Source organism: Falco naumanni, chromosome 10, assembly GCF_017639655.2.
Source record: "Falco naumanni isolate bFalNau1 chromosome 10, bFalNau1.pat, whole genome shotgun sequence".
Taxonomy (NCBI): domain Eukaryota; kingdom Metazoa; phylum Chordata; class Aves; order Falconiformes; family Falconidae; genus Falco; species Falco naumanni.
The window spans coordinates 37,086,730-37,104,511 of NC_054063.1; the positions used below are offsets into that span (position 1 = coordinate 37,086,730).

The 17,782-nt window shown below is 53.2% G+C and overlaps 1 protein-coding gene across 3 annotated transcripts in view; it reads left to right on the forward strand.

Annotated features, from left to right (window-relative positions):
* DLGAP4 (DLG associated protein 4) overlaps positions 1-17,782 on the forward strand; it is a 207,111-nt gene that overhangs the window by 123,611 nt on the left and 65,718 nt on the right. For all 3 annotated transcript variants that reach the window (XM_040607891.1, XM_040607888.1, XM_040607889.1), the window contains exon 3: positions 11,372-11,465. The gene's annotated coding sequence lies outside the window, so the exon portion shown is untranslated. The remainder of the gene's footprint in view (positions 1-11,371; positions 11,466-17,782) is intronic.

Consider the following 17,782-nt stretch of genomic DNA (forward strand, 5'->3'; position numbering starts at 1 on the left):
CAGCTATAATTTCAGGCACAGCAGGCAAGTCTCTCCATGATGCTATTGGACTGGGCCAACTAAACACAGCTCCTGAGAAAACGGCAGGACCTTGGCTTGACTTTGGAGATCCCAGACCCCTGGTGATCCCCTGAAATAGGCTGGAGAAGCCCAGGAGGCCAGACGCAGAGAACAGGGAGTGACACCGGCTGTGGGCAGGTGGCCCGCTTCCCTGCCAGCCCCAGTGCAAACACGGCACAGTTCCACAGATGGATCTGCATTGCTTGGCACGGAGGTTTCACTGCAGCCAATGCCCTTTCTAACAGCCGGCTGCAAGGAGTGCTGAGTGCAGGTCATCCTGTACAGGACCAGGGAGGGGGACCCTGGCACGCAGTGATCTCGAAAAAGATTTAGGGATGAGGGTAGAGGAAGCATTAAATGCAAGATCCCAGCAAGGCCAATCCTAAGGGAGTAGAGGCGACCTGCAGAACCCAAGGGTGCCAGGCTTGTCTGGACTGTTGAAAGAAAGGGGATGCGACAGCGACCTGTCGATGCATTAATGGGTAAACAGAGAAGTTCAGCTAAAGGACACAAGAAATGGTGCAATGTTTGGAGATGTTTAAGCTGGAAATTCAGATTAAAGCACAAACAGCATTGTGGGGAGGTGCTGCAGGGAGAGCAGGGCTGTTATGCCCAGGGGCTCCTTACATCTCTCCCCTGCAACGTGTAACAGGAGTGGAGAGAAGGCTCCCTGCCCATACCAAGCCTCTCAAAATCACTGCTAAAGCAGCTGCATTTCTCTCTGGGCTCCCTGTTTCAGATGGGACATTTTACTCTCTCATGTATTTCTGCAGCACTCCCTGTTTTGCCTTGTGCTGCACCTCTGCCACTCCTCTCCACCCTCGGCACCCTCCAATGCGTGGGTACACCGGCTAATTGCCGGGGACACAGCCACTGACTCACCAGTCCTGTGATACTCAACAGGAAGAATGGAGTAACAGGCATAACCTCCTGGTTTTGCCTGCCTGGTATCTCCTGGCCCATCTATCCTTTATGTTTACAAGGCATCTAAAATGAGAGTCATATTAATGTGTCTCTTCCTCCCAGGAGTGTTGGGAGGATTAATTAGTTAATGTTTGTACAGTGCTTTGAAGACAAGTGCCAAGCAGGATGATGATAGGAGCTGTATATGGATTCTTTCCATATACATATGAAAATGGATTCTTTCGTCTTGTCTCCTTCCTCTTTTTCGCATGGGCTAATGCTAACAAGCCTATGTGCTCTTTGCTAGGTCACCTGGTGGAGACAGCATTACCTCTCATTGCAAACCAGGGTGAGGAGATAGCATGTGAGCAGAAATCACCGATGGGGAGCAAATAAAAGAGCAGAGAAGGTGGCCAGCTGAAGAAAGCGGCAGGGTTCAGCTCCGGTGGGGTCTGGGCATGCAGCTGCATGCCACCGGCTTAGGCTAGCTGACTGCATGTGGACTGTGCCTGAGATCTCTCTGGCTTGTGTGGGAAGGGGGATTGCAGCCCTGGCCCCTGATATGGAGCCCGGCTCATTGACTGCCAGCAACTTTGCTACCAACCAGCTCAGTGGAGGCATCTATCCTTTGGAGGTAGGAGAGGCAAGCTCTCCTTGGATGGCTCTGGCCAGAAGAGTGTCTCACATTCCTCAGGCAAGCAAGAGATTTTGATGTCTTACTGTAGCTAGGCTGGTGCGAGGCCTCACATGGCTCCAATTCTCACAAAACCAAGGGAACCTCCCACTGTCGTTCCCATCAGGAACAAGCCGTTCTTGTCTCACCATGAATGTCCCATCCTAGAGGTCTCTCTGTCATTGTGGGTCTTGCCACCAGCCAGGATGGGTTTTCACACCCCAGCCTCCCCACTCTACTGGTCCATTGGGTCTCCTGGCTCCTTCCCTTGGCTCTCATGCAAGAACAGCACTTGGTTTTCTGCACACTGTGTAGGTGCATGTGCCGAGGAGAGAGGGTCTCCTGAGTCTGTGCTCAGGGTGGCTGTGCTGCCCACACTGCTGCCCCTGTGAGCCCAGGGCTGGTGCTGGGCAGCCAGCAGCTGCCCCAGACCTGGGTGACTGGGATGGCACCTCCATCACATTGGGGATGGGGGGGGCCTGGGTATCAGCAGACTGCAGCACTCAGACCCCAGTGCCCACAGGTTGCAGCCCAGCTTTGCTGGCCAGTATTCAGCAGGTGGTAGGGCTTTGGTGGCTGGGCCTTGCTAAAACTACTTTTGGACACAGGAGCCATTTTTCGTGACAGTTCCAGGATGCTTGCTGTTATTTTTACCAAAGTCTTTCTCTGGAATGGCCAATGCTCTTCACTTCCAAAACCACCCTTTTTTTATGGAAAACTAAGCATGATTTTCTCATGGAAAGGAGATTTTTCTGCTGCAGAGTGGTAGCACAAGAAAGCATTTCACCCACAGGACCCTCTTTTCTTCTTTGTTCCAAACTATGCAAAAGGGAAACAAGCTCTAGTTGTTTCACCAGATCTCTCGGTTATCTGTGCCAACTGCGCCCCAAAGCAGCCAGCTCTGGGGGGGTCACAGCAGCTGCCCCTGCCCCAGGCCAACACAGGGAAGCTGAGGCAGAGTTCTCCTGCCTGAGCAGGACAAGTGCAGCACGTTGGGCAGCAGGTCTGACGTTCCAGGCTAAAGAATTCCCACCAGCCGTGCCCCGGCTCTGTCTCATCATACATCAATAGCGGATGAGCTCCGTCTTTGTCTGAGCTGGGGAATACATGTTGTAGCTAGTGATGTTAATTAAGCGGTAACTAGACTGATGGAGATTTATTTTCAGGCTGCCTGCTAGAAACTGGTTATACACATCTGGGAAATTGAAAATTGACATCCTGCTTATTTCCTGTCATCTCCAAAGCAACAGTTAATTACTGCAGAAGCCATAGGGTAGGCTCCTCCACACAGCACTCCCCCGGGGCTGCCCAGACAGGCCTCCAGGAAGCATCCCTTCAGCCTGGCTCTGGAGCCTGGTCCTCATCTCCCTCCATCCCAGATCCTGATCCAGGCAATCAGCTCCAAAGCTGGCTGGGGTGGTCTCCCGGTTGCCCCTGCCCTGCCTTCCTCACTCCTAGCCTGCACAGCCCTAAAGAGAGGAAGGCTGCTCATGGCTGTGGAGATCTTTAAGCCTGGAAAAGGAGGGATGAGGTCAGCACAGGGGGCAGATAGGGCAGCCTGGGGCTCAGGTCAGGGTCAGGGCACGCAACGCTACATCCTGGGGAGCCCTTTGCGTAGCAGGAACTACAGGAGCTGGCACTGGGCAGATCTAAAAGGCTGGAGGTCTTTCCCTGTCCCCGTGACTGACCTTCCCTATCCCATATCTCAGCTCCCCCTGAGTGACGGTGGTGGTTTGGGTGAGGGTGATGTTTTTAGCACTTAACAGGGTTCATCCTTCTGTTGCAGGAGAGACCAGCAGCACTTGCTCTGGAGCCAGTGGCTCCAGCTGGTACAGGATGCTCTGTTTTTCCACACCTGTGCAACATGAGCTACTCCTTGACATATTTTCCTCTTTGCCTGGCTTTGCACAGTGCCTTGCTGTCTACCCATGCATTGTGCAGCAGGCTGGAGTGTGGAGCTGCTGGACTCTTGAGACCCGCCTGCCTGCATGGAGCTAACTGGGCTGCCCTGGGGGATTCCTGACCTCCTGGACTGGGTGGGCTGTGAGCTCCTGGGGTGGGACCAGCCGTGCGCCACTCCTCATTTGCAAGAAGGCAGATGATGCCAAAGAGGTCCAGGCTTTGGGAGAAGCAGCAGCTGCCTGGAAAAGCACCAAAGGGCTTTACAGCCTGTGTGGCTTAGCGCTAGGGCTACAGCTCCATCTATTCCCTGTCTCATCCAGGAGCAGAGGGGAGGCCTGCATGGGGAGAGGGAAGAACAAGCTGCACTTTGCTTTTAGGTATTTCTAACCCTTGAGTTTCAGGTGACCTGCAGGCAAAGCCTGCAGCCCACACACAGTCTCCCGGTCAGTGCCAAAAACCAGCGCAGCAGTCACCCATAATGCTTTTATAATCTACTTTTTTTAAGATGACTGTTCCCACAAGAAAGAGAGGGGGAGGCATGATTAATTTTCATTAGCCTTGTAAATAATAAGCTTGTTTCCGCTAGTCTTGCCCTGTAATTAGGGCTCTGGTTCCAGGGCCCTGCAGAAGGAAGCTGGGATGTGCTGGTGACTCACGGGAAGCAGGGCCAGCCTGGACATCCCACCCTGGGCAGGAAAAGGAAAGTGGCTGCAGCCCACTTGGAGGGACAGAGTTTCTCCTCGCCTGAAGGGAGCAAGGGACAGCAGTCCTCTGGTCCTCTGAGGGGAGAGGGAAAAGCCCATCCGAAGGAAGTGTAGGCTGAGGTTTGCACAACTTCATTATACAAATGAAGATGAAAGCAAAACTTCTGGTTCAGGGCTGGCAGCTTCTGCCCCAGCGGCTGGGTGTTGATTGTAGATGTAGGGTGACCTCAGGAGGAGTCCAGTGATGTGGAGGTGGGGTGGGAAGGGAGGACCTGGGTATTTGCGCTGAATCTGGGGCTGAATGACTGACAGCTGCCAGTGCCCAGACACAGTGTGCCCCGTGGCCAGCCAGCAGCCCGGGCACCGCACGCTGGGGCATGTGCGCACACGCTTGCCCCTCTGTTGGGCTGGCTGCTCTCTTCCAGCACCAGCACAGGCTCCCTGAGCTGAGCTGCACTGCATCAGTGTGCCTCCCAGCCCTGCACAGGCTCTCTCCCATGCTGCTGCTGTGTCTCAAAGCAGGAATGCTGCTCTAGGGCCAACCAGCAGGGATCCCTCACTGATGCAGGCAGAGTCTCATTTTAACCATCATATTGTATCATTGTCCTATGTCCAGCTGTTTAGCCACCATGTCCCTCAAGTCCACCTTGGGGTCACACCAGGATACAGTTCTTGGCACACGTCTCTCCAGTTCTGTTCCTTGTAACAAGGCAGCCTGTCTTCCAGACATATCACAAACATGCTTGCAGGCTGTCAAGCTCACCAGGGTGAGCTGGTGGCTTGTGGAAGGCCCCATACATTGTCTGTCTTCTGCTTCCTTTGCTAGGATGCAGATTTTGACAGGTAGATATGACTCAAAAAGCCGACCTTGCCTGCCATGGCATTCAGTGTCCCTCTTTGTGCCCTTATTCCTCCCTAAAAGTGTTGATTTTAACATTTACTGATTTTAATGCTTCAGTTATATGACACTCAAAGCCAGATTTTAGGAGCACAACTAGGTCAGATTTGTGTCCATATGTGAGCAGAGTGTATTATCTAGGCTCCCTGGCATCAGTGTGAAGGCAATTAAAGAATTTCTTCTCTTCAAGTCCGTTGCTGTCCGGACCAATTTTATCCTCAGCATCATGATGCCAGGCTAATGAAGGCTCCTCAGTCCCTCCTACTTGCCCTTCTCCTTCATTGTTTCACGCCCTGCTGGGTCTGCCCCACACCCTCCTTGCTCCCCATGCCCTCAGAGGAACATCTGCCATCATGAACAGCATCTCGTGGACTGCTGCAGCAGCCTCCACGCTCACGCTGCCAGCCGGGCACTGTGCAGGAGCCCTCCTCCCACGGAGGAGCCCCAGCAGAGCCTCCAGCGTGCCCGTCCCATGGCCGCCCTCTGCGCCCCAGGAGCTCCTGCCTGGGAGGCCATCGACAGCATGGATTATGAATTCCCTCTCAGCAGCTACAGGCTGACCAGCCATGTGGACACAGGCCAGTGTACCTGGGCCCTGGGGAGGGACCGTGCCACCCGCTGGCCAGTGGGATCTCTCGGTGAAAGCCTCCCTCTGTCCTGCTGGGTGCTGCTGTGGGCATCGTTATCTCACTGCACGGAGCGGAGTGGCTCGGTGCTGTTCCACACAGCTCCGTCCCACATTGCTCCACCGGGAACCACAAAAGTGTTTTCTGCTGTTCCCATGCTAAGATTTGGTAACCCCCATCCACAGGGAATTATCCCCCTCCTTTTCTCTCTGGTGCTGCTGGCCTGCCCAAGCTTCAAGCTCTAGTCAGGCAGAGCAGACCCTAGTTGACTGTGTGTTTATTTAGTAAATTAATGAAACAAAATTTAATATAAGCTCTTACTGAAGGGATGGTGGTATTTCTTTCAAATGAAACAGATTTGGGTGACTCCAAACTCATTCTCTCCAGAGTCATCCTCCTTCATGTGCTTGTAAGCTCCAAGGCGTGTGTCCAGGAGGTCTTGCCAAGTTCACCTGTGTATAAAATTAAAGGAACACTGCTGTTGGGTCCCCACTGTGTCTCTGAGGTTCCTCTTGCTTGACGATGGTGTGGGGTTTGGATCGGTCTTTTACACCCTCTAGCAGTCAGCGGCTGTGAGGGTTTGGATATTTTGCCTCAGCCTCTTACTTGCTTCAACTTCCATAAATCTTCAGCAAGACTAGTGCATTGTCTTTGTGTCCTGGGTGCCTTCCTGTTGGGAGAGCAGGAAGAGAAACAGCACGTGTGATGTGCTGTAACCTTGTTTCCCCCTCCCATGACCCCAACAGAACTCTTCTGCTGACAAGTCACCTGTGTCAGGACCTTTGCGGAGTGCCAGCCTTCTGGGCTTGGAGAGAGGAATACGTTCCTCACAGCTCAGCAGGGCTTTACCACTCATCCCACCTTTGCTCAATTGTTTCCTGTGGTGTTTGCACACACGTATTTTTCCATCCATACTTCCTTCAGAAGAATCTTAATGCTGGCTACTCATCACTTATGAACAGCCATATCTCATCTGTGCTCCCCATCCTCCCCGCAGCACCCCTTCTCCCTTCCCTTCACATTCCTTTGAACATGAAGCAGTGACAGCTCTCAAATCAGGCACCAAGCATCCTTCATACAAAATTTAATTCTTTCTAGGAGACCCAAAGGAGCTAAATGTATTCTTTTCTACCCAGATAAATGTTTATGAGATTAGAGGTACAAGAACATACATATATTTATTTTTATTATTTCTGTTGCTGGTTTTAGACAGAACGGTGCTATGGCCTATTTCCTAGAGGAGAGCAAGACAGAGGTTTGTAATGACTGTACCTGAATTTACAGTCTGTAAATCTAAGTAGTACAAGGAAGTCAAACTAGGGATGATAGCAGGAGGAGAGGAACGTTGCATTCAGCAGTGCTGGTCATCACTGGGAGCCTGCATGCTTGGCTGAGCTCTTCACCCATATCTTACAGCCCCTGTGATGGACCTGCATGCCGGCTCCGTCCCCACGGCTGTCCCTGCTGTGCTGGCAGGACCTTCGCTCGGACCCACGGCCTCTCTCTGGTGCCACAGCTCTGGGTCTCATGTGGGGCTGCCTGCAAAACAGAGAAGCCCAGGCAGACGACTTTGCTGGTTCCCTGACACGAAGACTTCTTTTCTTCTAGGGTTTAACAAGAAGCAGATACGGGCAGTTTGCTGAGGCTCTTTCAAGTTTGGAAGAGAAGAAGAAAGTCCCTGCAGTGGGAGGTGAGAGACTGGCCAGGGAGAGACCTCCCTTTCTCACATAGACCCAGCTCAAAATGCTGCTTTTTAAGCCCATAACATTTCACTAAAATTAAATCCCAGCACCATCTGCACCTTCCCAGGAATGCCTACCATCACTGCCCTGCTCACCTTGCTCTGCTCAGGTTGCAGCCACACTGGTGTGGCCCCAGGAGCTGGTGGCTGGAAGGGAAGGAGCATCCTGCCCTTCCCACCGTGCTGCCACATGGGCAGGCTGTGCTTTCCATGGCTCAGTCATGACTGAAACCCTCATTGACTTCGCCTGGAGACCCCAGCAGGCAATAGGATCCTTTGCTCAGTTGCCTCTTTCTGCCATTTAGCTGCAGCCAGCTCTGAGGTGGCAATGTCAGGGATCATGAACACCAGATCAGTCTCTTCAGGGTCTTCTCCAGCCACGCTTCAAGTCCAACAGAACCACATGGGCTACAGAAGGGCAGGTTGTGACCCTTCTCTCCTGGACCGGGGCTTGGAGGAACAATAAATGTGAGCTGATTCTCCAGCGAGGTTTGGCTGCAGAGCGTCTGAGGCCATAGTTCACCAGAAGTGTCTTGAACCATGTGGAAGAGGGACATCAGTTCATCAGCAGGACAGCCCTGAGCAAACAACAGCGTGGGAGCATACAGACCACCCTGGAAGGACCCTTGGCTGCTTCCTCCAGTATCCTGTGCCTTCGTTGCCTGGAAGCTCAGGGCCCCCACTTGCCCCATGCTCCCCACCATCCCCCCTGGTCTGTGGTCCACATGCCTGAGGTTGCGCCACCTCTCGTAGCAGTGTGTGTCCTTCCACGTCTCATCTTCCATCTCACCCCCTCCACGTGGCAGCCATGACATGAGCAAGCTGCTCCTGAGAATGGGAGAAAGAGGGGGATGATGGAGGTGGACTACTGGTAGTTAATGTAACGTAATTGTGCTGGTGGCACAATTGTTCATTTACATTTCCTTGGGGCATTGATGCTGATATTAATTAAAGGTAATTATAGCACTGCTTTCTCAGTGCAACAGTAGCACACAAAGACAAAAGCAGCACTACAGAAAAAACTGTTTCTTCCTCGGGAGTTTCAATGGCATCTTTTTTTCTGAGAAATCTGCTGGGTGAGCGGAGGCCTGGAGCCCAGGCACCGTTCCTCCCACCCGTCGGAGTCACTCTGTGCTAGGGAGTCCCAGGATCAGCACCATTCCTGCAGGTACTCCAGGATACCCTGAGAGTGCCGGTGACAGACACAGACGTGATGGGTGATAGTAGTACTGAACAGATACTTCCAGTACAAGTAGCTACCAGTGCTGGTACAGGATGCTGGGCACTAGTGGTGGATACCTGTGCACCCAGGAGGGGTGCTGAGAGCATTGCTAGCAGATGCTGATGACTTGCATGATGGACATCAGTGGCTCTAGTGATACCTAGTATTACCTACCCTTCATAACAATACTGGTGGCATCAGAGCAGGAGATCAACAGCTTTGCTGCTGGCAGATGAGTACTGACACTATGGGCAGCTGTAGGCAGCACGAGCCGTGGATACTGGCTGTGCTGATGGCTGTTGCAGGCGCTACGTGTCTGGATTACTGGCTCAAACCTAACCCAACTAGTAGTGGGAATTCACTTTTCACATGGAGAGGGCTGTGGAAGGGTTGAATGGTGTCAGTTCAATTACTGCTGCATGGTTCTCCGCAGCTCCCAGACCTGCCTCACCGAGTCCTACCATATTCACCCAGTGCTGCGTTCGGTGCTGCGAGCGGCAGCCCGTTGGCAGCAACCTGCAACCTCACCAACGTCTCTGAGCTCAGGCGCCTGAGTTTGGGACGTGCAATTGTCTTGTGTCTTCAAGAGCTGATGCCTCCAGAACAGAGGCCGCCGTGGTTAGGTGGAAGAATCTTTGCTGTATCTCCTGCACAGAGCATCTGTCTCTGTTTTTCACAGCTGAGTACTCATCAGCAGCAAGAAACTCAAAAAACAGGTGTTTTTGTGTAGAAAACAGGTGAGCCCTGGGGACAGATGTGACTGCCCTGTGTAAACAACAGCTGTCTCCTGCTTGGCTTTCCCAGGACATGTGCCTTTCCTTTAACCATTTCCTCTGCATTGCTGGGGTTCCAATGGTACATAGCTAGTGGGAAGGTGAAAAGGGTTTGTACTGGATTTAGGAGGGCAGTCTCCTCATCTTTCCAGGCTTTCCATTCTTCTGTCTGTTGCAATACCCACTGTGAGAGTCTCTGAATGCCTCTTGGACACCAAGCCCTCTTATTCTATGCCTGCACTGTATCTGTCCATACTGCCTTGTGACAGATTATAAGGAGGGCTGTTGAACGTGTTTGAAAGGAAACATGGTGCCTCTGTCGTAACCCAGACATACACTGCACCCGGGGTGTCTCCAAAGACCCCCCCAGGCATGAGTTACCCTGGGGAGAAAACCCCTCCTGCTGGGTGGTGGCAGGGCGAGAGAGCGGGGATCTCATGGGCGCTGCAGTGGGGACACTTTCTGGGGACAAAGAGCTGCTGTCTTGTCACTGGCACCAGGGCGCCGGTTTGGTCTGCTTCTGCTTCACCAGAAAGGGAGCCAAACCCACCCCTCAGATCCAGCTTTCCTAGAAAGATTTCCAAGGTTTGTGTCCTTGTTCCAGCCTTCCATACATCCTCCCAGTCAAGGAGCTGGGGTTCACCTCTTTTAAAGCCCCCTTGAGCTCTGGGCAGGGCTTCTCAAGACCCAGATGGCCTCTGTGCAGGTAGGAATGAAAAAGGGTACTGCAAAGGAAGGCTGACTCCTGGCACTGAGTTACCGTGCCATTCCCATTCCTTGCTTCTCAGCAGCAAAAGCTGAATTCCCCAGGTTGTCCCAGCGCTTGTGCCTGCATCTTCTCAGTGCAGAATAGAAAGCATGCATGCACACACACAAGCCTACCCTGGAACTTAATTGATGTAAATTCCAAATAATATTTAATCTCACTGATAAAATAATTCAGGCTGTGTTCTCTGTTGTGATGCGTCGGGTTTTGAGGACATTAAGAAACATTGGGGTTTTTTCCTCATATTTATTCACACTAGTTTTCGTACAGGGATCGTTTTTTTCAGTTGTTTGCAGCATAGCTGATGGTGAATGACAATGAAGCAAGAAGTACAATGCTTGAGCTGCGATACAGTAGCACTTAGTGACCAGATGGAAGAGAATTACAGTGTGAGCTGCTCAAGCAAAACTCTGATGAGCAGCACCGGTAGGTGAGAGTGAGGCGCAGATTTTGGCAGGTCTGTAGCTAGGACACATCAAAGGTACCTGGCTGCCATCTGCCACGCCAGTCAGGGGGTTTATCCCCAGGACTGTCCTTCCCTGCCTGACCTGTTCTCTGATGGCTCAGAGAAGAGTGAACAGCCCAGCACGTGAGGCACGGGGGGTTACAGAATCACCCCAGCCCCAGGCAGTAAGCTCCTGGCATGGCCAGGAAATGACGATACAGCCACAGGCAGCGAGGGGATTCCTGGAGGGATTATTTCATGATAAAGAAACAAGGGAAGGAAAGCCAAAGAGCACTTTCCCACAGAGGGGCTTGCCCCAGCCCTGTGTCCCCAGACAAGGAGCCTGGGCATTTTGCATGTTGTCCTCCCCACTTAACTGAGTTCCGGTCCTTCCTTTCAGTCCACATACAACACAGAGGGACACAGGGGCTCACTTCTGCACCCTGCCCTTCTTCCATGGGTATTGCCTCTGCCTTTTTATGTAGGATGCTTTCTCCCATTTGCTTTGTGCCTTTGCTAGGACTTAATGAAGACAACCTGACTGTTGATCAGAGTTGTGTCTTTACAGCATCAGGGTTATGGCCTGGGACATTATCAGGAGACACCACTCTGCTCTTTGTGACCTGAGGACATTTTCCCTTTTCTCTCTGCCTGGCAGGTCTTCATGAAGGACAGCTCTGGAGCCCAGGGGAACACAAGGTGCATGGGATGCTGAATCTGGCCTAGTCCCCAAGCCCAGGAAGCTGTGAGAGGTACAGTATGCCCAGGGGTGACTTTGGGATTCTTCAGAAGCAGGCAAGGGGGCAACAGGATGGCCAGAGAGCTGTGTGCTTGTGGCACGAGGGCCAACAGAGTAGGAGGGAGAAGGAGGCTGCAGAAGGGGAGCTGGAGAGGGTGTTTCAATGACAACCCTCCCTCCATCTAGTAGTGAATCCTGCAACACGCCTATCACTAAAATAAAGTTACGAAATCTAATACCGATTGCTATAGTAACGTCACGCCTCTGCGCTGACCTATTTTGAGACAAAGGAAGTGCTCCTGCAGCTCTGAGCACACAGGAGGCTGCAGATGAGTCTCAGTCTGCTCTCTAGAAAGAATGGCAGAGGGGGCTGCTGGTTTTTGCCCACCTGCTCCAGGATCCTCAGGCAACATGAGCTGCTTTGTCTCAGGCAGTCAGCAAATACACTGCCAGAGAGCATCTCCATCCTGCATCTTAGACGCAGCCAGGGCCCTGCCTAGCTTCATCTGGACCTGCTCAGTTTCATCTGGACTTTTAGGCAACAGGAACATCTGCCCTGGAGCAAAGCAACATCCTTGCAAAGCTGCAGAGACCTGCTGAACAGCAGCAAAAGCCATCACTGTTCGGAGCACCCTGTTACTGCTGCACAGCAAGAGTCTGGGGCAAGGAGCCTGTCCCTTCCCTCCCAGCTGTCACTACCTCCTCTTCACCTTAGTCCTCTGTCCCCCTGGTCCTGCTCGCTCTGGTAGCGCAATGAGACAGGAGGATCCGGCAGAGACTAAGCAGAGTGGCCTGCTACCTTCTGTGTCACGCGTGTTCAGTGCAAGTGTGGACAGCTTCCGTCCCTGGGAGTCACAGCATAAGCAAGGTCAAGGGCAGTCGTGTTAAGTGCTTTTCTCCCGCTGCTTGCTCCCTGGAGAGCTTTGCAAACCCACACACACCCCACCAGACCTCCTGAACAGCCCTGACCAGAACAAATCAGTTTTGATCCCAAATGGTCTGGGAACATGCACCGTGTTGTCACCAGCATGTGTCCCAAGTGCCCCGTCAGAGAGTAGAGACTGCAGGTAGGTTTTGAAAGGCAGCGACTCTTGCCCAGGTCCTTCCACTCCCTCCCATCAGCGCTCCTGATTTCCTCCTGAAAACACTCCCTTTCCTATCTTGCCTTTGTTTGTCTCACTTGACCTACTTAATGCTTCGCATTTCCTTCTTCAGAGCAGATCCTGTCTTCTGGAGAACTTTGAGAAACTTCTATTTAGGGACGGAGACAAATACGTTGTAAAGTTTCTGGGGTTTTGTTCCCTTGAGAGTTGATTATATTACCAGTGACATTTGCATGAAAAGAAGTTCTCTGTCTCTCTAGAGTTCATATGCTCCTCCAGCTTTAGTCAACACCTGAAGTCAAAAATCTGTCATATTGCAGCCATTGATTTTCACAGCATTTGGTTTTGCCACTACCAAAAAAAAAAACAACATAGTATAGTCGTATCTACAGCATATAAGGAAGAAAAACTATTCTTTGTCTCTTTTGGGATGGCTCCAGTCAGATCTCGTCCCTTCCCATGACTGCAGTGGGCATCAGCTGGCAGTCTCAGCAGAGATGTCCCTTTGCCTGAAGAGCAAGCAGGAGGCCAGAGGTGTGCTGCGGGGCACTACTCGGCTACCATGCAGCCTCGGGAGCTGTAATGCAGATTCCACATTAAAAAGACACAACCCACTTACTCATACATGAAGTGAGATGTGAGGACATCCTTCCACCAGTGACGTGGGACTCGGCAGCGTTAAGAAATCAGTGCTGCATGCTTTCTGCAGCTCCTACGCCAATGTAGCCTATGCTGGGAGCTGGGATTTGCTTCATCTAGCGTTTGCTGCCTGCAAGTTGGATTTGTGGATGAGCTGGGTGAGCCCACTGGGACCCCTTCAGACAATGAGCAGACTGACCCTCGTAAAGCAAGTCACCCATCTCCTAAGGAGGTATCCTAGGTAGATGAGGCACTTGAATTGCTGGAAGCCACCATCTCCCCGCCTTTGCTATACGAAGAGTGAGGGGCAAAGGGCAGGTCTGTCCCGGTTCTCCTGGTGATGCTGTCACATGCCTCAGTGGGAAAGTCCAGGCGACGTTAATCCCACGGGTGCTCCTCAGGAGACCCTGGCCCAAGCTCTTCCCAGCAGCCCAGAATGGGCAGCGTTGCCTGCTGCGCGGACCCAGTACCCGCTCTGTCCTGGTGTGAAGCTCACCGGTAGCAGTGGGAAACTTCCCAGGGAGAAGCGAGCAGCAGAAGGAGGCTGGTGGAAGGTCTGTTGTATAATGAATTGTTCTAAGTAGAAGATCGCTATTTTTATCCCCTGCGATTAGATTCTGAACTCTGAATCATCATTAATGTAACGCCCTGGAAGCCGGCGGCCCCCCTCGCTGAATGCCACATGAAGTGTTCCTGCTAATTCAGGGAACATTTGAATTCATGTGTGTAGGCAGACCGACGTCACCTACACCACAGTATACAATTTTTTAAGCTTCTCGCGGCAGGGTGAGGGGAGTCATTTTTCTTCTGCAGGTTGTAAATCATTTATTCCTTATCTAGCTAGTTATTAGCATGCTGCTAGGTTTCTATATATAAAAGCCACCCATGTGTTTCCAGCCAGCTTGGATGGCTGGACTGGGGTTTACGTGGGAGATTGTGGTACACAGAGCCCCTGGAAGTGCTGATCAGCAGAGGGCAGGACTAGCTGACTCCAAAGGGTGCCTGCAGCCCCATCAGAACAGGAGTTTCTTCCTTCTGGAGGACTTGCACCCTGAGCAGTCACATTTTACAGGCCGCTGCTTCTCCTGCCCCTCCTGGCACTTCATGGCCAGCCCTGCCTCAGCACTACGTGTCCCTTTCCACTCAGTCCTGTTCAGGGGAACCCTGCGTCGAAGGTTATGATCTCAAGAGATGCCTTCCAACCTAAACAGCTCTGTGATGGTTGTATAAATGCCAGCCAGGAAGCCTGCTGAGAGTGCCTCTGGCTTTTGGCTGGCACCACCTGGACCAAGATCTGGCTGTTACGGCTGGCGCCCTGCGTTTTGTACAGGTGCAGTGACTTTGTGGTGCATCATGTTCTTTAGATCGATGCAACAGAGGTTGGGATGAGAGTGCCGAGCTCTCCCAGGAGGTGTTGGGTTCCTCCCTCCACTTAGCAAGGATGAAGGCCCCTGGGCTGGCATGCAGTGTGGGAGCAGAAGCTTCAATGTTTCCACAGGGAGCAAACATAGAGCCTGTTGGAAAGCTCTGCTGGTGGGAATGGCAGGAAATCTGTGGCTAAGCTGTGAGGGGGAGGCAGAGGAGAAGGAAGCAAGGGAATGGGGGGAGTGATGCTTTAGGCTGTGATTTTGGGGAGAAAGAAGAGCTCTTCGAGTGCCTGTTTCTGGATCAAGGCACCACTCAGTCAGGGCAGCCATGGCCGTTTGCAGAGGAGAGCAGCCGAGGAGAGGACGTGGGCTTTGCGCATGGCAGGTGTGTGCCAAGGGCATGGGGAAGGGAGGGAGGCAGACAGCACCGCACGCACTGCGGCGTTGGGGTGACATGCAGCCACCAGGCCGGTGCTTGCAGCTCCCCAGTTTCGACAGGAGCAGAAGCACCCGTGTGCAGGCTGCAGCCCCCTGCCATGTGAAAGCTGCAGAGGGAGGTTTGGCTGCCCTCTGGGCCACCTCCAGCACCTGGCAGGGCCAGCCTGATCCCGTACCTGGGTCACACCACCAGCAGCGGCACTCGAACACACGCGCACACGCTCCACAGGCACGCGGATGTGTTTGCCCTCATGCCACAGCCCTAACACACACGCACAAGGAGCAGAAATCCCGGTGAACATCAGGGTGCTTTCGGAGCTCCCTGTGCCCTCCCCGGCGTGGTGAGGAGCGACCCCGGCCCAGCGACCCCCTGCAGCGGCTGCCTCTGCCACCGTCGGGCCTGTAAACGCCAGTACCAGCAGAGCGGGATCCTGGGACGGCCTGGCAGAGAGCAGCGAGGCGAGGCTGGCGGGGCAACATGCTGTATTGCCTCCTCTTGTCCCCTCCTTGCTGAGCGAGGGCAGAGGGTCTGCCCTGTCCCCTCCACGCCCTCAGTATAAGCTGTTATAAGGGGGCGGGGTGTGTGCAGAACTTAAGCCGGGAATTTGGCCCAGGGGAACACAGAGACATGAGAAAAAGGGTGGTGTGTCCCAGAAAGCCACCTCCACCCCCAGGTGGCACAGCAGGCAGTGGCAGCTGGTTTGCCCAAGTCCCTGATGGTGCACAGAGGTGGGTGCATGCTGGTGGTCCTGGCAGGGCTGGCTTGCAGGAGGTGCTCTGCCCTCCCACAAGCACAGGGGCCTCTCAGGCTTTGTTGTTTTGTGTCCTGAGGCTGGAGCCTGTTCAGAACAGGCTCTGAGCAGCCCCTGTGGAGCAGTGGCCCTCTGGCCCCCACCATGTCACAGGAGCAGGGGGGGAATTACTGTGGGGAGATGGGGATAGACCCATGGCCACCATCTCCTGGGCAGCTGTCCTCTCAAGGACACAGTGCATGGCCTGATGGAGCACCTCCAAGGAGACGTGGAGCTAGTCTCCGAGGATGGAGGAGATCTGTTCTCCATGTGCAGGGTGGGCAGAATGGGACATCACAGGCTGGAGCTGCCACCAGAGAGATCCCAGGTGGACAGCCGAAGCTTCAGAGCTTTACAGGGTTGCAAAGACAGCCAGCCATCTCCAAGACAGCTCGTTGGACTTCTGCCCTGGTGCTGCCTTGGTTGACATTTTGGCAGCAGACTTCTTGCTCACACTTTCTGCCAGGAGTTACAAACCATAATTTCAAGGACTCGCTAAACACTGCCTGGCTGGGCGCCTGGCTGGATGGCCAGCCATGAGCTGGGCAGGCATGTGAGAGTGAGGGCTGGACAGATAGCTAGGAAATCCTTGCTTTGCAGGTATCTGCACTGCATTGCAGCTGTGTCATCCATCCAGTTCCTTTTGGTTACCTCTTGCTCTGCTCAGAGTTTGAGCCAGCCTAATCTCTGTGCTGTTAAAGAGACAGAAAAGCAAATATTTGCAGTCACTGAAGTATCTCTTACAACAGGATGCTTTTCAGTTCACAATGAAGATGTGATTTCAGTCTTCCTGAAGTGGAGTGAACCATCTCCCACCAGCTTTGGCAGCCCCCGGATCAGCCTCATCTCCCACTTCCAGTAGATGAGCACAGCAGCTGTGGGTCCTACAGGTGGGAAGCATTGGCAGTGCTCAGCCAGGGCAGGAGAGGAGTCCCTGCTGTGCTGAGCAGGAAGCTTCTTCAGGCAAGGCTATCATCTCCTGCATGATCTGAGATTTCATACGCTGCTCAGTGTCTGGAGCTGCAGATGTATTTTGCAGGAGGGGCTGCTGTAAGTGAATTCAGTGTGGCTGGCCTGAGCCTGCAAACAGGCAGCTCCAGTGCTGCTGCTGTAAACCGTGCCGGAGAGGAAACTGATGCCTGCTGGGGTTCAGAGGGGCTTGGGACACACAAAACTGCCATAAATTGGGTCAGGCCATCCGCTGCACCTCAGAGACCTTTGAGCATCAGCAAAGCCACTGGGAAGAGGAAGGATAACTCCCCAAAAAACACAGGCTGAGGGAAAGGAAGGAAATGGGGCAATGCAGCAAAACCAGCCCCTTCCCCTGGTCTCGGGGATGTGTCCTTTGCACACCCTGGCAGCCCCTGCTGTGACCATCTCCTAACCAGGGTCTCCTGCTGCCCATTCTGGGTGCCTTCCCCGTGGTGGGGGGCCGTCTGCCTCATCGCCGTGGTGCCTGACTTGGGGCAGGGGGCACAGCAGGGACACGGGGCAGCTATCCTGGGAGACAGCCTTTGCCCGGTTTGTGAGCTGCAGGATCATGGATTTGGGAGATTTAATTTCAGGCTTCTTCATTCTTCCAAATTAAAAAGATGGTGGGGAAGAGGCTTGTTGGGTTTTTCCCTTCCCTGACCCCAGATCTCAAGAAAGTGCCAAGGATTGCAGAGAGTAATTGAAATGTAATGAAAAGACAGTAATCCATCTTAAAGGGAAACCAGCTCACAGAGGATGTAGCAATCACAGCCTGGTGGGCAGCAGGGGCTGGGGGAGTCCCGACTACCCCCCTAGCCCTGACCCACATGCCCAGCAGCAAGGCTGGCACCCCACACTGTGGCTGGCCATCATGTGAAGGGATGCCCAGGTCAAGCAGGACAGGCAGGAAGATCTGGACCTGTTGGCAGCCCTGCAAGAGCCCACAGGAGGAAAAGGGAGCGGTAAACCCTCTGCCATATAGAAGCAAGTGTCCACTCTTGGCAAGAGCACAACCAGCCT